Source organism: Giraffa tippelskirchi, chromosome 9, assembly GCF_054371585.1.
Source record: "Giraffa tippelskirchi isolate mGirTip1 chromosome 9, T2T-mGirTip1v1.2.pri, whole genome shotgun sequence".
Classification (NCBI taxonomy): Eukaryota; Metazoa; Chordata; class Mammalia; order Artiodactyla; family Giraffidae; genus Giraffa; species Giraffa tippelskirchi.
Window position 1 is genome coordinate 143049450 of NC_137283.1, and position 10727 is coordinate 143060176.

The 10727-nt window shown below is 36.4% G+C and overlaps 1 non-coding gene across 1 annotated transcript; it reads right to left on the reverse strand.

The window, feature by feature from the left end:
- Positions 1–978: 978 nt before the first annotated feature.
- On the reverse strand, positions 979–1052 carry TRNAC-GCA (transfer RNA cysteine (anticodon GCA)). The gene has a single exon. It is a non-coding gene; the product is annotated as a tRNA-Cys (tRNA).
- Positions 1053–10727: the final 9675 nt, after the last annotated feature.

The following is a 10727-nucleotide window of genomic DNA, read 5'->3' on the forward strand; positions in this document are numbered from 1 at the left end:
AGCAAACTATTGCTATGCACAAGTGGTGGTGGTTTAGTCACTAAGTTGTGTCTGACTCTTGGGACCCCATACACTCCAGCCCACCAGGCCCCTCTATTCATGGGATTTACCAGGCAAGAATACTGGATTGGGTTGTCATTTCCTTCTCCAAGGGATCTTCCTGACCCAGGGATAGAACCTGGTCTCCCACATTGTGGGTGGCTCTTGCATTGCAGGCAGGCTTTTTATGGATTGGACCACCAGGGACTCAAAAATACCCTAAGTGAAAGAAGCCAGAAACAAGGATACAAACTACATAATTTCACTCTATGAAATTTGGGAATATGCACAAGTTAACTAAACTTATAGAGTCTGAATAGAAATTGACTCTACTCAGAACTGCTGAAAGGAGCAAGAAAGACTTTCTCTAGGAAGATCAAAATATTCTCTATCTTGATTGAGTGTGTGTTACATGGATGTAATTATTTAGAAGACTCATTGAATTGTACATTCAGATTGTGTACTTGTATGCTTCATTGTACATAAATTAAATCTCAACTTACGAAGAAAGAAATCTCAGGTTAAAAACAAAGCAATGCCCTAAAATGAGCAGTAAGAATAGCTGATTTGTACTGAGTGCTTGTTCTGTGCTAAAAACATTAATATTCTCTTATTGGGCAAAATCGTCCTCTGCTAATACAGTTAACTTGGTGATATCTCATAATAAGTGCACAGCTGATATTAGCTATTATTATGAAAAATGTGAAAGTGAAAGTCGCTCAGTAGTGTCCAACTCTTTGTGATCCCATGGACTATAGAGTCCATGGAATTTTCCAGGCCAGAATACTGGAGTGGGTAGCCTTTCCCTTTTCCAGGGGATCTTCCCACCCCAGGGATCAAACCCAGGTCTCCTGCATTGCAGGTGGATTCTTTACTAGCTGAGCCACCAGGGCAGCCCAAGAATACTGGAGTGGGTAGCCTATCCCTTCACCAGCAGATCTTCCTGACCCAGGTATTGAACTGGGGTCTCCTGCATTGCAGGCAGATACTTTTACCAACTGAGCTATCAGGGAAGCCCAAAACTAGAATACTGTCAGAAGTGAGATATGAACCCATGCCTCCAGGGGAGACTGTGACCTGAACGCAGCGCCTTAGGCCGCTCGGCCATCCTGACTTCCTAGCTATTACTATAAATGTGCCAAATATGTGGAAATATTTAATGAATAGGGGTGTTACAGTATGAACTTCAGGGTAGTAACAAAATAAAACTTTTTTTACTCTTTTACATCCAAATGGATAATATAATTGCAATTTTATATGATATCATAGCATTTGTTTTCATATCTTATTGAGGTTTTCTTTAACTTCAGTTTTTATCTTTGGTATTTCAACTTCTGATAGCTACTAAAAACTTGAGATGCAATTTTATTTGAGACAGTGAAATGGAAAACTGACTAAAACTGAAAGGGTCAGGACAGTTAAACCAATTTTACTAGCTTTTATATAATGCTTAAAGAAATAACCTTCTGAGGCTGGGAATGCCTTTTTCTCTAAAAATGAAAAAGGCATCATAAAAAGACATTCACTGGGTTCATAAAATTCAAATGAATCTATTATTACCAGGTTTCACAATGTTAAAAGACAGATGATGAAGGGAGAAATGAAATACATGAAAGCAAATTGAAATTGATTATCAAAAATAAGAAGCCTAAAAAATTCTCTGGTAAACCAATTAGAATTTTATTACAGTTCAAATGATTACCATAAAATCTGATGTAATTTAAGATTTCATTTTTCTATTTTCCCAAGTAAATGACAGACCTTAGCCAAGTACATTTAAAATTCTTGTTGTTTATCAAGTGTCTGGTAACCTAAAATAAATTAGACTGTGAAATGGTTATATGATATAGTTATTCAATAAGATTCTGGTTAATTTGATTAAATTTATATGCCTTTTATTCATCTTTTATCTAGTAACTAACATGAACTATCTTCATGAATCTTTACAAAAAAAACTATCTTCTGTATCTTTAATGCTAATTATCATTTATTCTGTCCTTACATCTCTTCTGTAATCATTTCAGTTCTATAAAATGGAAGCAGAATCCAAAGGAAGCTTCCATTGCTTATCTGAATGATATCAACTATGAAATATTTTACGAAACTACAACTATATAACACCAGGCCTTCTAGTAGGCTACCCACCTACAGCAAAATAATTCCTTCTCTTCCACATCAGCAGCTCCTTGTCACTTATGTGCAATTAAAAGAACAACCATTTTTTAAAGTATATAACTGTAGGGTTACTCTACATCTTACCATAGACTAGCTAGGACTTTTTAAAGCAAACCAATAACAATTCTGTTTCTGCAATTAATTCGTATCATGAAACTAAAGCTTATTCAATATAACAACAAAAATGAATGATGAGCTTTTTAAATTTAATAGACTATTTTTGGATTAGTTTTAAGTTTACAAAAGCAGAAAGTAGAGTTCTCATATCCTCCCCCATTTAATTCCCTATTATAAACATCTTGCATTAGTGTGATATATTTGTTATAATTGATGAATCAATATTTATGTATTGTTAACTAAGTTCATAGTTTGCATTAGGTTTCACTCTGTGTTGGAAAAGAAAACTCCATGAATTTTAGCAAAAGCATGATGGCAAATATTCATCATTACAGTATTATACAGAGTGGTTTCACTGCTCTAAAAATCTCCTGTGCTCCACCTGTTCATCCTTTTCCCTAACCCCTGTCAACCACTAATCCTTTTACTCTCTATAGTTTTGTATTTTCCATAAGGTCATATAGTCTGAATCCTATTATATGTAGCCTTTTCTGACTGGCAGCTTTCACTTAGTAAAATGCATTTAAACTTTCTCCATGTTTGACAGCTAATTTTTTATTGCTGAAAAATATTTCATTGTATGAATATACCACCATTTATTCATTCCTCTACTGAAGGATATCTTGGTGCTAAGTAGCTTCAGTCACATCTGACAGCAAATAAGTCAAATGTAAAGAATTCTCTGTCATTTCTAAGATAGAAGAGAAAATGCCACATTGTATTTTTATAGTCAACAGAAATTTTCTGATCATTGCTTAGCCTTTGGTATCATTTTTTTCTAATTTTAAATAAGGATAAAATATGTATAATATTTTAAAATTATCTAGATAAAGAATTCCATATAGATAAGCCTTTGACCTTCAGTATTATTTTAAGGCTGTGATAATTTCAAAATATTGTGAATCAAGTATTCAAGATAATTAGGGTCAAAATTATGTGGTCATTTGGTAGCGCTAGTGGTAAGAACCCACCTACCGATGTAGGAGATATAAAAGACGAGGGTTTGATCCCTGGGTCAGGAAGATCCCCTGGAGAAGGAAATGGCAACCCACACTAATATTCTTGCCTGGAGAATCCCATGGACAGAGGAGCCTGGTCGGCTGCAGTCCATGGGGTCACAGAGAGTCAGACACGACGGAAATGACTTATACGCAGGCAACTACGATAACCCAGTGGTTGTACTTAATGCTATGAAGTGATTCAGTTCAGTTCAGTCGCTCAGGCGTGTATGACTCTTTGCAACCCCATGGACTGCAGCACGCCAGGGCTCCCTGTCCATTACCAACTCCCAGAGTTTACTCAGACTCATGTCCATTGAGTCGGTGATGCCATCCAACCATCTCATCCTCCGCCGTCCCTTTGTCCCCCAATCTTCAATCTTTCCCAGCATCAGGATCTTTTCCAATGAGTCAGTTCTTTGCATCAGGTGGCCAACATATTGGAGCTTCAGCTTCAGCATCAGTCCTTCCAATGAATATTCATGACTGGTTTCCTTTAGGATAGACTGGTTGGATCTCCTTACAGTTCAAGGGACTCTCAAGAGTCTTCTCCAACATCACAGTTCAAAAGCATTAATTCTTCGGCAGTCAGCTTTCTTTACAGTTCAACTCTCACATTCATACGTGACTACTGGAAAAACCATAGCTTTGGCTAGATGGACCTTTGTTGGCAAAGTAATGTCTCTGCTCTTTAATATGCTGTCTAGTTTGGGCATAACTTGTGATTATCTAGGTAAAAATATAAATATGTAGAAAAATAAATTACAATGCTGTTTATATGAATAAAGATTTTTTTTTATTATGCCAGCCTCAGAAAACAAGTTACTTTAATCGTGTAAAAGAAATTATACAAAATCTTAATTATTGATGTGGTTTAGCAGGTTTTAATTCTTAGCATTCTTGACAAGTGAGAGAGCAAAGAAAACCTCGACAGTATTTGACATTCTTTATTGTTCTGTATTTTCAACTAGTTTAGCATCAACCGGATTTTCAATGGAAAACCTTCTTCCCAATTATATTCCTGGAGCTGTCCTGGTTTGTTGTTGTTGTTCAGTCACTAAGTCGTGTCCAAGTCTTGGCAAACTCATGGACTGCAGCATGCCAGGCTCCTCTGTCCTCCACTACCTCCCAGAGTTTGCTCCAATTCACGTCTACTGAGTCAGTGGATATCTAATCATTTTGTCCTCTGCATTTCTCTTTACCTTTTGTCTTCTATCTTTCCCGGCATCAGGATATTTTCCAATGAGTTGGCTCTTTACATCAGGTCATTAAAGGATTTTAGCTTCAGCTTTAGCAACAGTTCTTCCAATGAATATTATGGTTGATTTTCCTTATGATTGACTGGTTCAATCTCCTTGCAGTCCAAGGGACTCTCAGAGCAACTTGAAACCAATCTGGTCCAAAGCAAACAAAAGAACAACAACAAGCAAACAAAACCACAAACATTAACTTTATATGTGAAGGAGAAAAGAATTTTTTAGCGTGAGGCTAGTCTCTAATTTCCCCTCATTTTTATCTACTGCTCACCCCTGACCCCAAGCACTCACTTTCTAGAGTTCCTGATGGTAGGTTCCTGAATCTCTTGTGATGTAAGTGCTACAGCAGTAAGAGAAAGATCTAGGCTGTTTGAGAGGGTGAGCCTTCTCAAAATTTTAAGAAGATGGGCTGGTCTAGGGAAGAGAGTAGGGTGGAAGAGTTTGGACTGGGAGGAGGCATCAGGGGAGACTGATTTGCAAATGAGATTCTAGAAGCAATTGTAGCAGGAAAGTGAATCAAGGGCTAGAAGAGGTATATTTTGAAAAAATATTGCTGAGGTTATCACTTCCATTTTTGTTGATTTTAAAAGTTCTAAAAAGTGGAATTTCTTTTAATAGCATAATTGTTGGATCATTCTTTTAAACAAATAAACATTTTCTTACTTCTCTTATCATATTTTTTTCTCTTGATATCATTTTCCCCATTCTATATCACCCAATCGCTCTACTGCCCTTGGCAGCAAAACTTTTAGAAAAAAAATTGTTTAAACTAGCCTTATTCTTGTCCTCTCTTCCCACTCTTTCTTAAACCCATACCTCTCAGGCTTTCATTCCCACACCTACCAAAACTACTCAGGTCAAAAATGCCGTGGCTTCCATATTGATAAGCCCAATCCTCATTTAACAACTGTCATTTTACTTGAACTGCCAGCATCATTTGTACAAATAATCATGGCTTCCTCTCTAATACAATCTTTTGTTCTTTCTAGCATTTTCCATGTACTGGTTTTCTTCCTTAATAGCTGATTGTACATTTTCAGCTGTAAGTAGTAGTTTCTCTTGTTTTAATTTTCATTTTACTCATGTGCTTTGTTATTTAAATATATGATTTGTGAAAAAAATATTAGTACTTTTCTCAAAAAATCTACAGGAGCAAATAATCAAATTGTCCTTTTTCCTAAAAATGCTGTATATAATAAATATTTTATCTGTAGCAAACTAATAAAATGTATTTCAAGTAAGTGACAATTACTTTCTCCACCACCTTTTGCTTCTGGCAACTAATGCTTTAGCATATAAAGATGTGTGGCACAGCCTTAGAATTTAAGCAACATGTCAGTCACTTAAATTGTTGATTAATTTTGGCTTGACACCACTTATGATTTTAGATCAAGTGCTTGATGAAATAATCACTCATCTGTGCCTGCTTTGATAAATTAGCACACGTATTTATTTGTCAAAGTGTCTAAGTGAGTCTTTAACTCGTAAGTACTGTCCTGGGTAGTATATGTCAACATTTCTCAACATTAAGAGAATAATACTCTCAAAGCAAGGAGAATCATGATTCTTACAGCAAGACTGGCCTTCCCAGGTGGCTCAGTGGGTAAAGAACCTGCCTGCAATGCAGGAGATGTGGGTTCGATCTTTGGGTGGGGAAAATCCCCTGGAGGAGGGCATGGCAATTCAGTCCAGTATTCTTGCCTGGAGAATCCCATGGACAGAGAAGCCTGGCAGGCTACAATCCACAGGGTCCTAAAGAGTTGAGCACAATTGAAGCGACTGAGCAAACACATAGCAAGACCACCTTGGTAAACCATCTCTATATATTTTTCATCAAAAATTAAGGAGAGCTAGGATGATGAGCTCCTCAAACTTGTCATCAGAAACCATACTAAAGCTAAACAGGTGTTTTTTAAGCTATTGGTATTCTTTTATTTAACAGACTTATTAAATGTAAGACAAATTGATACTCTCGGTGATTTCCTAAAGGAAGTCAATCCTGAATGTTCATTGGAAGGACTGATGCTAAAGCTGAAGCTCCATTACTTTGGCCACCTGATGGGAATAACTGACTCATTAGAAAAAACCCTGATGCTGGGAAAGATGAAAGGCAGGAGGAGAAGGGGATGACAGAGGATGGGATGGTTGGATGGCGTCACCGACTTGATGGACATGAGTTTAAGCAAGCTCCGGGAGTTGGTGATGGACAGGGAAGCCTGGTGTGCTGCAGTCCATGGGGTCACAAGGAGTTGGACACAACTGAGTGACTGAACAATAACAACAAAGGTGTTGAGAGAATGAGCTAGAAATTATCCACCTCACTGTGGGTAGGGAGTAGGGAGTGCTGAGCATAGAATAAGCACTTTAAAATCAAACCAAATCAGTAAATATGTATCAATATTGATAAAAATAATTGTATGCATATAACTTTATCTCTAAAATTAAAAGAAAGCCAATGACAAAGGTATTCAGAATTGGAAAGCACAATTATAATCAATCAAAGTCAAATATCAGTATATTATGACTTGGAAAGGGAGTGCTGTTACTAACCCACAGATAGTAGGATGAGGACTTCAAATACTTTTCCAATAGTAGTAGACGGAATATGTTGATGCAATGTACTCTTCAAGAATAATCTTACCATTAAAACTTACACCTTTATCTTTGGCAAACTAGTAAACATTTTACCCTTCCATAAACTGTATTAAATATCTTTCTCATACAATGTTTGTGGATAAGATGAAAATGAAGCTAAAGCAAAACTTTAGTTAATAATTATTTGAAAGTAAATTAATATACTTCTACAGAAGAAAGAAAATTAAATACAGTTGAAATCACTACTCTCTTGATTGAGAAATATAAGATCAATCCCAGATTTGAGAGATAGTTTTGTCGTAGTTTCTAACTTCCACCTATTTTATAGTGAGGTAAACAAGAAGAGTTGAGTAAGAGAGAATATAGAAAGTTTAAAAATGTTAGAAAGAAGTGACACATAGGATGTTGATTTCATGGGTAAATATTTATTAAGTTCTTGTTATATTATTATGTTGTGAACCAATAGATGTCCAGTAAACAATATCTACTTTCATCGAATTTACTACCGTAAGCATTCAAAATTACAAATACTCCTCTATCCAGGTCAAATACTTTATAACTTCCTCTGCAACTTATTCTTTTATATATGTGTTATTCAGAAGTTTGCTGTTCAAAATCTGAATATTTGGGATTTCTCCAAATAGCTTACTATAATTTGATTCATTGAACATCAATCAAATGTAATTGATTTCTAATTTAATTTCATAGTGGTCAGAAAAGATACTCTACATGATTTCAATCCTCTTAAAGGTACTGAGATTTGTTTTATGGCCCATCATTGGGTCTATACATTTTTATTATTGATCGACCTGTGCTTTTGAACAGCGGTTGTTGAGTGATAGGACTTTCTGGTCAATTGGTTGAGGAGTAATGAGGATGAAGTATAATGAAAAAATGATTTACCTCGCTTCTTTCTCTGGGTGGCATTGCCTCTCACTGAAAGGAGAAATGGAAGTTAGCCAAGAGGTATGGGATGTGAGTGTTAATGAAATGTGGTGCATGATGTATGCTGCAGAAGAAAGTGATGGGCAGAGATCATACATGTCTTGAACACGCTAAAGTTTAACCAGTGAGAAACGCAAGTGCAGATATCTAGTGACAGTTTGCTGTGCAGATATGTTACTCAGGTGAGAAGTTTAGGACAGAAATATTATGAAAAGTAAAGCAAATCCAGATGATGCCAGAAAAAAGTAAAGCAAAGGACAAAGTTATATTTGCTGCCTCAAACTTTGAATTTTTACTTTAATAAATTGTTATTTAATAATTTATACATGTATAATACTGAACCATTCTGTCCATCTTTCTGATCTTTGTTAGTATTGCTGTCTAGTAGTAAACAACTTAGGGAAAATAATTAATAGGCTCATAATTCACTATTTGGACAATATCTGATTTTTCATATATATACACATGTAATTAAATATACCTGATAGAATTCTGTCATTATTTCAATTAGAATTTGTAACCTCTTATCTTCTGATGAGAAAAATCACTAGTCAGCTACAACTGTCACACATTACTTTAAAATGATCTCATGGAAGAAAAGGTACTAACATTTTCATAGCAAAAATGGAAAAAAAAAAAGATTGCAAAATATGTTTTGCCAGAGGGCTTCCCAGGTGCAGTGGTAAAGAATCCACCTGCGAATGCAGGAGACGCAAGAGACGTGGGTTTGATCCTTGAGTCAGGAAGATCCCTTGAAGTAAGAAATGGCAACTCACTCCAGTATTCTTGCCTGGAAAATTCCATGGACAGAGGAGCCTGGTGGGCTACAGTCCATGAGATCAGATGCTACTGAGTGCACACACACACACACATACACACACACACACATAGTTGCAGAGACTTTCCTTTCTAGAGGTACCAAAACCCTGGACTCCTCTACTGGGGAAGGTCTTTCTTTCCTGAAGAGAGGAGTATGGTTCTCAGTGAGGAAAGACAATGTCAATTAGTCATTCAGATCTGTCGATCAACATGGTGATCAGTGGAGCAAAGAGGCCACAGACACATATCTTTGGGTCTTTTACACATAGGTTATAGAAGCTTTATCTCTTTACTGAATCACAGCTATGAATAATTTTTTCCAGGAAAATAAGAAGCATTAGTCATAGTCTCCTTAGGCAAACATGCTTAAAGTCCTTGAAAGTCAAGGCAATTATTCTAGGTTTGGAAGTAGTGACATCTAATTAGAATGTTAAATTAAGTTCAGTAGTGATATTGTACTTATTTATACATTCAAACTAATTTCAGTAAAGTAAATTTAGCCAACAGGGATTATTTACTTTGTCACTACCCATTATAATAAAACTATAATATGAACAAGATTTAGAGGTTAGATGATGACTAGCTTTCTCATCCAACTTCCCTTTGAAGGAGTCACTGAGGAGAAGGAAGAGGAGGAACAGAAGGATAAAAGAAGAGGAAGAAGGAGGAGTGGAGGAAGGAGAAGAGAAAATGGAAGATGAGAGAGAGCAACAGAAAAAAAGAAGATGGAGGAAGAGGTGAAAAATATTCCAGGAGCTTCAGAGTCCTGACTTCCTTGGAAACCAGTAATATTAACCAATGCTTTGTCAAATCTCAAAGAATTTCCACTAATCAAATAATTTAGTCCTTGAAGATAAACTAGCAAAGTTCCACACATATTCCTACCACAGCAACAGAGAACATTCACATCCCCATAGGAAACTTTCATCCACTTCACACCCTTTTCCAAAGATTTTCTTTGCTTTTCATGTTTACAGTGAGAGATCTATGCATGCACCACTTGAACGTATTAATTAGGAGTTACTTTATGCTTTTTTGGAAATGAATCAAGGCTCACCTTGACCTTTTAGAAAGAAAATCACCCAAGTGTGAATCAAAGAAAGAAGAAATTAAATAGAAAACAAAATTCAGTAGATATTAAAGTGGAGATTAACGGATTTGGTAGAAATATGAAATGAGCTTTGAGATTAACAGATTATGTAAAGAGAAGTCAGCAAAGTCAATGTACATAACCCTTCAACATAGAAACAACTAAACCCAGGGAAAGGCGTTGTGCCAAATTCTTCACAACCGGTTCCACCAGCCCAGGCAAACGGTACTACTGATCACCAAAGGAAATCAGAGAACTCTAGCAAAGTAACAAAATCAGCTCTATTAAGAGCTTTATTTGAGATGTGCTGATTTTCTAACACCTCTGATTGAAAAGAAACACAAAGCATGTGGTGCATTATCTGCAATAATTGGCATGTTGAGGTTAAGACTATACTTTCAAAGCTGTACAGTTCCCAATATTTCTCTATCCTTAGCTTTAAAGTCTTTATTTCTATGAAAACCACTAACCCAGGAGGCCCTCTAACACTATACATCTTGCTATATTATGTTGTTCAGTTACTCAGTCATGTCCAACTCTTAGTGACCCCATGGACTGCAGCATGCCAGGCTTCCCTGTCCTTCACTACCTCCTGGAGTTTGCTCAAACTCATGCCTATTGAGTCAGTGATGCTATCCAAGCATCTCATCCTTTGCTGTCCCCTTCTCTTCCTGCCCTCAACCTGTCTAATCA